Raw genomic sequence first — 16,100 nt, 5'->3', positions numbered from 1 at the left:
CTGTAAGCTATGTAGTTCATTGTAAGGCATTAAAAAATTACATCACACATACCTTTGCACAGCAATAGAACAGGTTTAAAATGTTTACATTTAAAACACAAATGCTGAATTATACAAAAAATGTGTTGATTAATCTACAAGGGGGTCACACTCAGTGGCATTTGTTGTGTGAAAGGTGTCATGTCGACAAATACCCTGGCAAGGCTACGAATTGGTAAATGCTCTGTCTTGTTTCGTCATATGTGGTAACAAGTTTGGTCATTCAATCAATTCGGTTATTTAGACTTTCGTAAACTATAAAGAAAATTGATGTTGAAAACTGTAGCAAAAATTAACCTGAGAGTGCACCACGGCAATGGTGGACCAAATGCCCTCCTTTCCTTGTTTGACATCGTACAGGGTAGTGCGACGACCACTTACACTCAGCGTAGTCTTGTGATAACTGTGGGCCCTTTGTATATAAATTTCCATTCTGCATACGGAATGTGATTACATTACAATATATAAATTACCAGTTCACTGGTAATTCCCTGTTTGTCGTAAAAGGCGACAAAAAGGGTTGGCGTCAGGAAGGGCATCCGGCCGTAAAACATTGCTTCAAAAAGGGACCAAAAAACAACAACAACCATGGTTCCCGAAAAAGGCCAACCCCCGCTTTGCGGGGAAAAATGGCCTCTAAAGGTGGGTTTTTTTTTTTTTTTTTTTCCATACGGAATAGAAGACTTCAATACAATTGTCAATTGGTTCGATTCCTGACAAATAATTCACTTTTGTGCATTACCTGGAAGAACTCAGGTGTAAGCCAAGCTCCGCCCCTCTCCCTGCTGAGGGGGCACCCAACATACAATTCTCGATCACAAAGATCGCCGTTATCTTTTTTTTTTTACCTTAATTTGATTAAGAACTTATTATTACAAATCGTCATCTTCATATATACACTGTATATACTAGCTTGGCTCGGCTCGCTGCGTCGCCTCACCAAGCGTTGTTACTGAGGAACGGGCTTATTTTAGCTGAGGATAATGAATGTACCTGAGTTGCTGTGTTGTCATGATTTACACCAATCATAATACAAACAATTATTTTGCACAAATGTATTTGTTGTGTTTGTGATATTACATTTTTATAGGCAATTTTATAGGTTGAAGATTTAGGTTGAATGTTTTTTTTTCAAGAAAGAAACCCTCAGCACATACATAGGGGAGGGGTAGGTGCAGACTAGAAATTTGGAACGATTACACCTCACCACCACGTAATTTAAAACACCTCACCATCACATAATTTAAAACACCTCACCAGAAGGTAATTCAAAACACCTCACCATCACGTAATTCAAAACACCTCCCCACCACATAATTCAAAATACCTCACCACCACGTAATTCAAAATACCTCACCACCACGTAATTCAAAACACCTTACCACCATGTAAATCAAAACACCTCCCCACCACATAATTAAAAACACCTCACCACCACGTAATTCAAAATACCTCACCACCACGTAATTCAAAAAAACACCTCACCACCACATAATTCAAAACACCTCACCACCACGTAATTCAAAACACCTCACCACCAAGTAATTCAAAACACCTCACCACCACGTAATTCAAAACACCTCACCACCAAGTAATTCAAAACACCTCACCACCACGTGATTCAAAATACCTCACCACCAAGTAATTCAAAACATCTCACCACCACGTAAATCAAAACGCCTCCCCACCACATAATTAAAAACACCTCACCACCACGTAATTCAAAATACCTCACCACCACGTAATTCAAAAAAACACCTCACCACCACATAATTCAAAACACCTCACCACCACGTAATTCAAAACACCTCACCACCAAGTAATTCAAAACACTTCACCACCACGTAATTCAAAACACCTCACCACTACGTGATTCAAAACACCTCACCACCATGTAATTCAAAACACCTCACCACCACGTGATTCAAAACACCTCACCACCACGTAAATCAAAACACCTCCCCACCACATAATTCAAAACACCTCACCACCAAGTAATTCAAAACGCCTCACCACCACGTGATTCAAAATACCTCACCACCAAGTAATTCAAAACATCTCACCACCACGTGATTCAAAACACCTCCCCACCACATAATTCAAAACACCTCACCACCACGTAACTCAAAATACCTCACCACCAAGTAATTAAAAAAACACCTCACCACCACGTAATTCAAAACACCTCACCACCACATAATTCAAAACACCTCACCACCACGTAATTCAAAACACCTCACCACCACGTAATTCAAAACACCTCACCACCACGTAATTCAAAACACCTCACCACCAAGTAATTCAAAACACCTCACCACCACGTGATTAAAAACACCTCACCACCACATTATTAAAAACACTTCACAACCACGGAAACAAAAGTTTGAGGGAGTAAGTAGTTCAGTGACAACACAGACACTGCCCAGATATGCAGATATTTTGATAGATGACTGTGCCTGAGTTGCTGTTTTGTCATGGTTTACACTTTACACCAATCATAATACAAACAATTATTTTGCACAAATGTATTTGTAATATACGTGATATTACATTTTATAAACAATTGAAGTTGAAGACTTAAGTTTAAAAAAAAAACTTTTCCCCAAAAAATCCCACCCTCCCCCCCCACCCCCAAAATCGGCATTAAAAAAAAAAAAAGTAATATACGTAATATTACATTTTATAAACAATTGAAGTTGAGGACTTAAGTAGTTGAAATTTTTTTTTTTCCAAAAAATCCCCCCCCCCCCCCCACAAAAAAAATATTGGGAATTTTTTCAAAATAAATACCCTCAGGACATACACATGGGAGAGGTAGGTGCATACCAGAAATTTGGTATGGTTTCACAAAAGCTTGAGGGAGTAGTTCAGTGACAAAACAACATAGACACTGCACGGAAGTGAAGCACAGCTTACAGTTATCGTTCACGTTACAGTTTGTGCACGTGCATATACAAATATATATATACATACATACATAAACACACAAGCATATATTCATATACCATTTATATTCATATAATATATTTATATATTTATTTATATATTTATACAAATGACATATAAAGGTAGAATGAATGAATGAGTGAATGAGTCAATGAATGGGTTACGGGTAATGATTTGATTGGGTTGATGTTGAAACATTCTTTCTGTAAGCTGCGCTTCACTTCCGCTGAACTTGGGGACGGTGAGTCAGCTTTAGCGTGGCTCTTCTTTTTCTATGCATCTTCTACACATATCACACATCCGACACACATATCACGATACATACTTGTCTGATATACATGCCTGTTGTTTCTGTAGACTAAGATGAAGACCTTTGTTGGTCGAAAGCTTGTCGAGAATTAAAGATCGACCGTCCTGAAGCTACGTCCGCGTCTTATTCAATCTCCCGATTATTTATTTAATGCAAATGAGACGCCCTGCTCGTACTGTGGAGTTCCTACTATTTCTCACAATGAATGAATGATTGATCGTTTTAAGGCCATTTTCCCCGCTAGAGTGGGGGTTAGCCTTGCGGGCCCCATGACAATCATGGTTCTCTGTTTGAGGCAAATGTTTTTATGGCCGGATGCCCATCCTGACGCCAACCCTTGGTCGCCTCTTACGATGCGCAGGGATACGGTGTACCTATTCTAAACCGGGGTACACACCGGGAAGAATATGTTATATATTGTTGCGGACACGACTTAGATGTTATGGTGGGCCGAGCGGAATGGCCGCCGTGTTCGCACAAGTTACCCGATTATACTCGAACGTTGGCCGAATCGCGCTATGCTAAATCAATGAAGGAAAGGACACAACGGCTGGGTTAAATGACACGACACCAGGGGTACAGTTCTCAAGACCTCCGGAGGAGGATATAATATTGGATATGCAGAACGTTTAGATTACACTGACAAGAGGTACAGCATAGAAAGGTGGGCACTTAGACACGGTCTTATCTTAGACCCGACAGACCACAGATAAACGGGACAAGACTGACTCACACAGGGATTGATGGCAAGGAGGGGCAGGTAGTCGATGGCTCAAGGTGCACCTTGGCTCAGGGGCAGAATCGACCCGGTCCGGTCCAGAGATGCGGGAGGTATCTCTCAGCGCTAGAAGGTGACGTTCTTTCTCCAAGCTGGGGGCGCATCTCACGTCACGTACGGTAAGTGGCTGCGTATATCCAGCGGGGAGTGACACGCCCTCGGCTCGTTAGCTCCACCCCAGATGGAATCGGTCCGCCGCTTCTTATTGGGTGCGGGGGGGTTACCGGGCTCCGCCCTTGACGAGGAGCTGACAGTCAGCCCCTTCGTGGTAACCCCGTCGGAGCACATGGGCAATGGCGGCTAACCAAGCCGGAGTGAGGACGCCCACTCCCCGCACCGCCGCCGCGCCGCCCCCGCTGTGGTTGTAGTTGTTGTTGTTGTTGTAGTTCCATGAGATGATGGGAGGATGCGGAGATGAGGTTGTGGGGAGGTATTGGGTGGTCCTAAACTCACTACTGGTGCCATACAATCACATTCTGGTGCAACGAAGAGTCAGAATTAATGGAAACGAGTCCTTAACTGACATAGACTAAGAATAACTAGCAAGATGTCCTATAGTTGTCTACGTGAGATGCGGTGAACCTGGGCACGACATTTAATTGGGGAAAAAGGGGAAGGTCGGGGCTACAGAGTGTTGTTTACAGACAATGGGACTAGGGAATGGGGGATTGGGGATAGTTGGGGAGTATTGGGGAAATAGGGGAATATTTACAAGCGGATATGGATGGAGGCCAAATCCCATATCCGCAACATTGCACCCTTCTCTACCTCGGGGCGTCCCGACCCGATAAATCTTTACCTACGTTAGTGTGGCACTCAGATGTAGTTCCCTCTACTATTAACTCAACCCTGAGTGCGACAGTTTTACCGATGTTCACAAATGAGTAAATATGTCCCCCTGCGACGTTGCACCCTTCTCCTCACAGAAACACACCCACAGGATAACCGAATCGCGGAAAGAATCCTGAAACTAAACATACAGCCGGTAGGGAGCATTATTCACACAAGACTACACTGATATTTACACTACGATCCAGGACCTGTTTTTGGAGGAACACATGCAGATGTTATGCATAGAGAGAGAGCACGCATGCCAGCATCGATACACCAACCCACGAGTGCTCTGTGGCCTTACGGCCTTTAATAATGTGCAGAGCACCCCTTCCAAGCACCAAAAGCACCACCCCATAATGTACAGTCAGCACCATCCGGTGCACCAATAAAGTGTTCAACAATCACCGGTGGTGTCGCAGCCGGCCGATGTTCTGCCGCTGGTCTTGCCTTCATGTGGTGCACTTGGCCTTCTTGCTTCTTTAAAAATAAAGCAAGGCGCCAACCGCGTCCATTTCTGTATTGTGGTGTCAGGGGGCCAACTATTAGTGGTTCACCTGTATGGCATAGGTGCCACGTTGACCCATAGGTCCATCCACGGGTGGTGCTTGGCCGCAAAAGAACTGCGGTCCATTGTGGGCGGCCACAAAAATTGCGGTCCATATGGTGTATCGATCCCGGCAGCAAGCAGCGAAAGTGCAGGCCCACAACTGCGGAGCCAGCACCTCTCTCTCCTCTCTCTCTGCCCCAAAGCCAGATCCTCGGAGGTGGGAGACAAAAGAAGAAGACAAGTGAGTAAGGTGGTAAGGGCGCAAAAGTGCACGCAACATAAGGTAATGCACACTGGGGGCACATGGGAACCAGGTGAGACAGGTACGTTCCTACCGTACGCCCCCCCCCCCACCAGGTAACCTACATTGCCCCTCCCTTACCCCTTACTGTAGCCACAAAACACAACACTACCCATAAACATCTACTTTACAAATCAACAACCGTCCCTACTGTCTTCCCCGTTCCTCCCATAAACCAAATTCGTCTTCTCTCCCTCCTAACCAATCAAATTTGCCATTTCCAACTCTCATCAAAATTTGCCATCTCCAATTCAACATCAAAATTTGCCATCACCAATTCATCATCAGTCCCTCCTAAGGGGAGGGAGAGATGGAATCACCCCAACGTCTCATCCACGTCGTGATGCGTCTCACCAATCCAACAGCAATTCTCATTTCCTGCACACAGAACAAAGAAACACAGGTGTGGAGTCATCATCACCACAGGTAAGTGGCTGCGTATGGTGCGACAGGTTCATCAATCCTAACTATTTCCTAAATGACTTTAACAACTTTACATTACCCGGGGTCTTTCTCCTGCCAAACCATTGGCCCTCTTACACTATGGGTTCTAAAAACCAATTCCCATTGACCAAACTGTGGTGCTTTTCAATTTGGGGTCTCACTCCCCCGATTCATCTCCCGGTGCCTCGCACAATTTCTGGGCCGCGACGTGTAGCTCTCCCAGCAGGTCTACCCACCTGCACACCTCCACCACTGCAGTTGCCTCCGAGCTTACCTGCTCCTTACCCTAACCTAACTACCTGGGGAAGGCCCTCTGGCGCTCTCCCCACTCGGTGCCCTCTCTGGCACTGGGCTACCCGGGTCCGTCCTCCGGATCCTCGGGCCCCATCCACCACTCTACCGGCTCCCAGAGCCCACCTGCGGCCTCACCTGGCCGACATCCTCACAGTGGTGGAGTGCCCAACCAACTACACACACTAACAGGCTACACGCCCAGCCATTTCCACAACACTAATGCACCCATCCACAATACCATTCTGCAACCGCACCACAAATGCCAATATCCAACCACAATTTACCTATACCCTCTACCTAACACTTACACTACCCGCCCCGGGTACTCGTGAAAGGGGTCCACTCTTCCCCCATCCACACCTTCGCACCATGCACACCACCCCGTACCACTTACTCCAACTCTCTCCACACCACTCATTCCAATACTCCATGTATTCCACACACCTGCACTTGCACACCTGTGCTCTCACACCTGGTGCCACCTGCACCCTTCTCTCCCCAAGCGCATTCGCGCTGATCCACAACACTCACTACTCATACACTGCTCCACACACCTGTCCAGCTCTCACACAGCATCATCTCATCTAACTACTCCCCTCTGAAACTTGCGCTTCCCAGTCGTCCCTTTAAACTATTGCGCTCCCTCGTCATTATCATCCACACTAAACTACCTGCGTCCCCACTACAGGTATCAGTCACTAACTAACCCTTAACGTTCCCTAATGTCATCTTCTAGGGCCCTATCAATATAACCTAACCCACCCGGGCTAGTTTTCACTGCCATACACCCCATAATCTATAGCTCCTTTGCCCCCCCTTTTGTGAGGGATGACAGAGTTGCCATCCCACCACATCGGGCATCTCCCACTACCAATTTTGCACATCAAATTTCAACAAATCAAAAATTTGCCAATCACTACTCATCATCTGCCAATCATTCCTGCCAATCTTTTGCCAAGCATCAAATTTTGTTTTTCTCTAATCTTGGGGCCAAAACACTATACTCATCACACAGTCTACTCACTAATGCCTCTCGGTGCGCCAATTCCTGTCCAAAGCCCGGCTTCGTAAAGCCAAGCCGTGAATGCGGGTTGTGTGGTGCCAGCGGCTGGATACGTCCCGCATTCGGTGCAGGGAAGGAGGTTTACCCGGGCCGAGATCCCACGCACCATCTCGGCACGGAGCCATCCCATGGCCCGATCTCGACCTGCCGGAATGCCTCAACAAAAAGTGGTTGCCATGACGACCCTTCCTATTGGGCTGCCCGCTCCGCCTAGTGGAGCACGGACGCGGCCGTTCAAAGCGAGGCCCGGCACGCACCGAGGGCCCGATTCGGCTAAAAGTCGCTCTAACCTCTAACCCGGTTACCGTCGATGCTTCCCCTGCATGCTTACGTGCATACGCTACCCCTTTCTTGCTCACCCCTCCAGCCGTTTCCATGCTCCTCGTCGTACCTTCTCTAACACACCCAGGTACACTCATTCCACTCCCCGACTTGGTCACACACCTGACCACCGAACACCTTGGCACACATTCGTCGCTCGCACACCTCACCAACACACCTCTTCGCGCCCCCTCCTCGGTCACCTCCTCTGTGACAATCACAGGTGTGCCCTCACTCGCACACCCAACCACGTGCCTCACTACCAATTCCAGCGTGCATTCCCACTCACGCTCTACCATTCCAGGTGTGCTTCCTTCCATTCCAGGTGTACATCCTCGCTCACCTGTCACCACCAACTCGCGCTCCTTGTCACTCTCACTACTCTCACCTCCACTCTTGACAGCGCACTCTTTCCTCATGCACCTGTCCATTACACACCTTTCTCGCGCACCCTCTTGCGCACACTCTCCCGTCACACCCTCTGTAACACTCACCACAGGTGTACACTCTTCCTTTCCTTTGACCGCGCACTCTTTCCCCATGCACCTGTCCGTCACACACCTTTCTCACGCACACTCTTGCGCACACTCTCCCGTCACACCCTCTGTAACACTTACCACACCGCGCTTCCATGTGCTCCCTCGCACACGCGCCACGACCGACTCACTCTCGCCAGCACCCTCACTCCTGGGCACGCACTTTTTCCTCACACACCCCAGAGTCGGACTTTCTCGCACACCTCCTTTTTCGCACACCAGACCTGTCGCACACTTCACCAACGGCCTCTCACGAACACCCGGGTCCATCTCGACCCCCAAGCTTCTTAAATCACCTGGCGCATCATACGCACGACCATATTGGTCACCACTTACACCGGGTCCTCTTCCTCTTCGCTTTTCCTCCATCACCTGCGAATCCCTCATCCGGTTAATGAGCACATCATCACGATCCAAACACAGACTTTGGACCAATTCTTTTATCTCCTCTTTTATCTCTTTCTTATCCCCTCTCCGTCGCTTCTTAATTTCGCTCACCCCTTCTTCCACTTCTTCTAATTTCTGCTTCACCTCTTTTATGTCCCGGTACGTCTCCTCAAGCTCGTCCTCTAAGGCTACCTTGACCGTTTCCATGTGCGTCCTCACCTGCCGGTCCTTCGTCTCCATTACCTCTATCACCTCGTCCAACCTCGTTGTCAGTCCCTCACGTACCATCTGACATTCCCTCTTCGTCGCTACCAAGTCATTTTTTAGGTCATTTTGTGTCGCTTTTAACCCTCCTATTACCGCTGTGTTCTTCTTTACCTGGTCCGTTAGTTCTTTTTGTCCCTCTGTCAGTTGTTCTACTTCCTGCGTCAGGTCCTCTATGCCCCCTTGTAACTTTACAGTCCCCTTTCTCACCTCCTTCTCCATGTGCTCCTTACAGTGCCTCACCTCCTCGCGCACTCCTCCGACCTCCTCACTCACACCTCTTCTGATCTCTTCTCCCATCACTTGCATCTCCTGCCCAGATGCCACCCTCATCTGCTCCATTTCCTCCCTGTGAGCATCCAGTTTGGTTTCTACCCCCATTCTGACCCCCTCTATCTGCTGCCCCATTTGTTTAACTTCCCTTTCCGCTTGGTCCCTCATGTCCCTCAATTTGCCTTCCATACTGTTTTCTAACCCCTCTAACCCCTTTTGCATCCCTTCCATTTGATTCTCTTGAGCGGCCATTCTGTTTTCTACCCCCATTAACCCATTCTTTACCTCTTTTATCCCATTGTCTAACCCCTCTAATTTCTTGTCTAATCCCTCACCGGTACCCCTCGCTTCATCCCTCATTACCCCCATTTGGCCCTCCAATCGCTCACCCTGAGCATCCATCCGCTTCCCCATTACCCCCATTTGGCTTCCCATTACCCCCATTTGGTTTCCCATTACCCCTAATTGCTCACTCTGAGCCCTCATTTCCTCCCTCATTTTCTCGCTATTCTGGGCCATAAGGGCCTTCATTTGTATGAAAAAAAGGTCCAAATCTACCAGCGGCGCTACTACGGTCGCGGGCGTGGGCGCCGTGGCCATGTGCGAGGCGCCATTTTGCGCGCCCGTAACCTCGTGCGCGACGACGCTATTTTGCGAACCTGCCACCCTCACTGCTTCGCTCCCCTCATGTCCCTCATTTTGGTCCTGGATCGACCCTGCCTCACTCTCCTCTACCGGAACCCAGCCGTCTTGATTTGCCATAGCGCGACTTTCAAAATTCGGGTTTTTATTTTCGTAACACAAAATCAAATTTCGCCGTTATAATTTCGAGCGCGTGAAACGCGCTCCGGGACCGATCCCACTTCCCGACACCAATTGTTACGGACACGACTTAGATGTTATGGTGGGCCGAGCGGAATGGCCGCCGTGTTCGCACAAGTTACCCGATTATACTCGAACGTTGGCCGAATCGCGCTATGCTAAATCAATGAAGGAAAGGACACAACGGCTGGGTTAAATGACACGACACCAGGGGTACAGTTCTCAAGACCTCCGGAGGAGGATATAATATGGGATATGCAGAACGTTTAGATTACACTGACAAGAGGTACAGCATAGAAAGGTGGGCACTTAGACACGGTCTTATCTTAGACCCGACAGACCACAGATAAACGGGACAAGACTGACTCACACAGGGATTGATGGCAAGGAGGGGCAGGTAGTCGATGGCTCAAGGTGCACCTTGGCTCAGGGGCAGAATCGACCCGGTCCGGTCCAGAGATGCGGGAGGTATCTCTCAGCGCTAGAAGGTGACGTTCTTTCTCCAAGCTGGGGGCGCATCTCACGTCACGTCCGGTAAGTGGCTGCGTATATCCAGCGGGGAGTGACACGCCCTCGGCTCGTTAGCTCCGCCCCAGATGGAATCGGTCCGCCGCTTCTTATTGGGTGCGGGGGGGTTACTGGGCTCCGCCCTTGACGAGGAGCTGACAGTCAGCCCCTTCGTGGTAACCCCGTCGGAGCACATGGGCAATGGCGGCTAACCAAGCCGGAGTGAGGACGCCCACTCCCCGCACCGCCGCCGCGCCGCCCCCGCTGTGGTTGTAGTTGTTGTTGTTGTTGTAGTTCCATGAGATGATGGGAGGATGCGGAGATGAGGTTGTGGGGAGGTATTGGGAGGTCCTAAACTCACTACTGGTGCCATACAATCACATTCTGGTGCAACGAAGAGTCAGAATTAATGGAAACGAGTCCTTAACTGACATAGACTAAGAATAACTAGCAAGATGTCCTATAGTTGTCTACGTGAGATGCGGTGAACCTGGGCACGACATTTAATGGGGGAAAAAGGGGAAGGTCGGGGCTACAGAGTGTTGTTTACAGACAATGGGACTAGGGAATGGGGGATTGGGGATAGTTGGGGAGTATTGGGGAAATAGGGGAATATTTACAAGCGGATATGGATGGAGGCCAAATCCCATATCCGCAACAATATATATATATATATATATATATATATATATATATATATATATATATATATATATATATATATATATATATATATATATATATATATATATATATATATATATATATATATGTCGGATTTGACTTAGGACTTGGGACTCAGAAGAAAGGAGCAACGGATATATTTATTGGAACTCGAGTACTCAAGCTTGAGGACAGCAAAGTTGCATTGAAACTCACAAGGAATGACCAACAGTACAACAAGATGCTCTGAAATAATTCAATTAACATTGCTTTATATAAAGGAAAGTCAGGGGTGGAGTTAGCTCACAAGACACAGAGACAGAATGGGCTCATTGGGTCCCCCACCATAGTCCCATCCTGTTGTTCAGTTAATTAAAGGAAGTTCATCCAAGGCCAGTCATGGGTTAGCTCTGATAAGGAGATGGTCAGCATTATGTGACAACATGTTTACAACTTTCTGTATCGCAGCTGGCTTGGGAAAGTACAAGGGGAGTGGACACTCGTAAAACTGTCAACTTGCAAGATAATGGCAGAGTCAGGAGAAAGGCAAAGAGAGATAAGAGTTGCCTCCAAGGCCTGGAAAGGGGAACTAGAGATTGTGCCCACGCAGGCCAGAGCACACAGGCAGAGAACTCCTTATTAGGATATTACACATCCTCAATGCAGTAGAAAGAACTCAGTATCATAAAAGAGTACAGTAGCAAGTCAAAACAAACATATAATTGGTTATACTTGGTAATTGGTAAAGCAGCAAGGATATAAAAAGGGGGAGGGGCATTACAGCTCCCTACATACCGCCCTTTTGGATCTAAGATACAAAGTTATCTATGAGCCAATCAAAGGCCTTTATTTCAAACAAAAACAGAAAAATCATTCAACATATCACGCGAAGGCAGCCCCGTAAGAATGTCCCGTACCAAAGCACCACACAAACTCAGTAGGATGATTCGCGTCTGTATGTGAGTATGCAATGTAAGGCCGTAAAAGCAGAGTGATCAAATGGCACACAAAATCCACCAAAAGAGGTGGGAGAGAGAGAGAGTGTAACTAAACGTAACGTACCACACGAATGCAGCCCAGTGAGCATGTCCCGTACCCAGTACCGCACAACGAACCCAGCAGGCTGATCCGCGGGTGTGTGGGTGCAAGTGGGTGTAAGTGGATGTATGATGTAAGTCGGGTGTAGATGGGTGTATGAGGTGAGACCGTAGAGACATGAAGATCGAATAGCGCGCCAAATCCACAACGAAGACCTCTGGTTCCACCGGGGTCCACACCCAGGAAGATCTCCGACCCACCCTTGGTCCACAGAGGTGCAGCCGGACTCCTCCCCAACTGGAGCTCGCCCAGGCTTCCCCAAGTGAAATCCTTGTAGATCTTCAGCGCTCAATCGATATTCATGTTCATGAGGTCTCTTACGTGCTGGTGATCTGGGGAAGACACAACATCGTCAGTATCAGCTGGCTCAAACCTATGGCCATGAAATAAAGCATAACGATCCAAAGGTGGGAGAGAAACTTCCTTTGGGTCAAAGTCGAGATCGTCCGAGGCGATGCTGCTTGCTTCGCTGTTATTCAAGGGCGAATCTCCAAAACAATCAGACTCGGAACTCAGAGTATTTTCACGATCGAGTTCCTCTCCATCCGGGCTTGGGTTCACAGCTGGGTCCAAATCCCGAACTGGGTCAGTGGCGTTTGACTCTCTGTGGGCTTGTGAGACATGGAGAGGCAGAGCCTGCATTGAAACATAAACATCAGCCGGGGACCCTCGCAAGTGGCCCACATCATCATTGGTAACATCATCAGTAACATTATTCTCAGGTGGCGTAGGCCTGCGGAGTGGACGGCCCATAGTCATAGCCACGGCATGGCATATCGTGAAGAAACGAGAGGAATCCTTCAGGAAATCGTCGATTTCTTCTTCCGACGTGTCGGGGCCCAGTTTAAACGGCCTCCTGGTAGCCTGAAATGCTTCGAGGTCCGCATAAGTGTACTCGACGTCATTATCGGTAATATCAACAATGGAAGAACAATCTTCGGAAGCGGAGATCTCATTGTCGCGGCCCAGTGGCTCGTCCGGGTCGTCGTTCCAGGATCCGCGGTCTGCAGTCACGTCGACGGCCAGTGTGTCATCTGGACCCACGGTCAGCTTTTCAAGCATCACCATGGCCCTTTCTGTTGTCGTCTTCAGTGTCCATCCTGTGGAAAACTTCCTCACACACGCAAGGACTAAAGCCTTGATTATTACACAACAAACCACGATTCCAAGGACTATTGCCAAGGCGGTTAGTACCCACTTTACAATTGTGCCTGTCCACCCCTTGAACCAGTCGGTAAGCCACTGGTGGGAGGCTTCCCGATCCAATCGATCCCTTGTCAATGAGTGAGCGCTTTCCCTTAACGTTATAATAGCAGCACTGACACCCTGTGAGGGGTCAGGAATAAAAGTGCAACATTTACCCTCAATTATCCCACATACCCCTCCTCGTTCTGCCAATAGCATATCTAATGCAACCCTATTTTGCATAACCATTGTACGCAGATGGACAACTGTGTCCAACATTTCGTCGTGTGCTGTAGCGGTGGCGTTGGCCACAGTTTCTAAGATTAACGCAATTTTGTCAATGCGGTAACTGCTCATGACCGTCCCAGCCCATGGGAAAAAGAAACTAACGGCCTTCTCCCAATCAGCGCCATGTAAGGTGGTGGTGCCGTCGTCGTTCCAATGGGTGCTTCGTTGTGTCCTTATGAGTGCGGGGGTATTATGCAAGTGTTGTCGCATTTCCATTTCTGGGAAAACTGATCCTAAATAGCAACGTCCTCCCCAATTATCAGGTAAATACGGGTAAGCTTTGTTCCCGCATACAAACATGGTTCCGTGTGGAGCCACTAAATGAGTGGTCATGCAAGTACGACGGTCTGCGATAGTGTTTGTTCCGTTTACCCCTTCCCATGCCAACTGGAGGTGTGTGAGATTATGTAAGGGCGAACTTGTAACATTTACTAACAGCATGTGTTTCCCTTCCCTAGGGTCCGCGAGGAGGGTAGCTCTACACACAGATTTGCCTACCATTATTTGGCCCTATCCTTCTAAGCAGAGGGCCCCCCTAGCCGGTTTAACCCAGACCGGCGCCGGACGTTCCTCAAAGTGTTGGGACTGGATGGGGGGTGAATACTGGAAAACTCGTTTACACGCAGTTCCGTCAGAACCTTGGCTTGTCAGGGTTGTACTAAGGCATTTGGTGTCTAGTGGCTTTGAGCACAAATCATTGAGTGATAGGGGTAACGCTACCATTGGTATTCCTGTTGTGCTGGTGCGGGGAAGGTGCATACACATCCAACACCGTGTCCTATTTTGTAATGTGGCCATATGCCGTGCGACCTTCCAGTATGTGTTCTCCTCTGGCTTCTTTCTTACTTTCTGGGCAGGCGGGGTCTTAATGACGTAAGCGGCGCAACTAGGTCGAAGGTAAGATGTGGTTCCATTTGGGATTGTCGTGCGAGGGGGCCATATTCCACATTCAAGTATCATTGTTGTATCCGGACCAATGGGGGCATAATGCAACATGAGGGTAGTATTCTCAACACCCTTGCCCCATCCATATCCTCGGGCATGTCGGCCGCTTATGTCCCCATATGTTCCATTTTCCACTTTCCTAACCTTAGTCAGGACTAGGCGTGTTCTTGTCATCCGTGCCTGTGGTGTGTTATTGTGTACCACTATAGCTTCCGCCCATCTTACAGATAACCACTTAAAGCTCGTTTCCAGGTTGCAGCAATTCACCGCTATTTTGTCTCCCCAGTTAGCCGTTATATACTTGACGGGGTAGAGGGAAAATGCTGAATAGTTGTCGGGTCCTGGGTACTTGGGGAGGTCCTTTCTCAGTCGCTCAAAGTGCCAGAGCCTATCTCCGGCAGGGGGTTTGAGGCAGCTACCCAGAATTCCCGTCATCATGACCGTCATCGCCGCCCTTAGGAGACTGTGGTGCCCTAGGCGATGCATTGTCTTCGGCAGTGTGGGGTGCGGTGTCTTGTGTGACTTGTGGTGCGGGAATGGACAACTTACAATGGGTGGCGTGGATCCACGAAGGTTTACCCTCGCAGAAGACTGCCGTCGGTGTGACTAGTAGCACCTGGAATGGTCCCTTCCAGCGTGGCTCCAAAGCAGCCTTGCGGGTGAAGTGCTTTACAAGCACCCAGTCGCCGGCCTGGAAGTTGTGGATGGCGTGGCCTATTGGTTCAGGCAGCGCCTCTCGTACTCGAGCATGAATGCTGCGTGCCACATTGGACAAGCCTATGCAAAATCTCAAAAGCATGTCATCCATTACTGGCAAAGCAAGGGTGGACATGTCTGTTGGTGCTGAAACGGGCAAGCTCATAGGTCGTCCCATTAATATTTCGTGGGGGGAAAGGCCCGTAGTGCGACCCGGGGTGGAACGAATGCTCATCAATGCAAGCGGAAGAGCCTCTGGCCACCTCAAGCCTGTGTCTGCGCAAAGTTTCGCTAGTTTATTCTTTAAAGTCTTGTTCGTTCGTTCCACAAGTCCTGAGGACTGTGGGTGGTAGACGCAATGGAAGGATTGTTTAACGCCCAACGCCTTCAGGATGCCCTTAACCACCTGCGCCGTGAAATGGCCTCCTTGATCTGACGAAATTATCTGGGGAATGCCAAATCTGCACATAAAATCCCGCACGAGGCGCTTTACTACTGTCGGAGCATCGGATTTGACGCATGGGTATGCTTCGACCCATTTGGTGAACGTATCTACGAT

The 16,100-nt window shown here is 48.4% G+C and overlaps 1 protein-coding gene across 1 annotated transcript in view; it reads left to right on the top strand.

Annotated features, from left to right (window-relative positions):
• Positions 1 to 16,100, top strand: part of LOC137438913 (potassium channel subfamily T member 2-like) — a 463,350-nt gene that overhangs the window by 314,958 nt on the left and 132,292 nt on the right. The gene's annotated exons all lie outside the window — the stretch shown is intronic.

This window comes from Myxine glutinosa, chromosome 13 (assembly GCF_964187855.1).
Source record: "Myxine glutinosa chromosome 13, kmMyxGlut1.1, whole genome shotgun sequence".
NCBI lineage: Eukaryota > Metazoa > Chordata > Myxini > Myxiniformes > Myxinidae > Myxine > Myxine glutinosa.
This window is presented reverse-complemented; position numbering and strand designations above follow the sequence as displayed.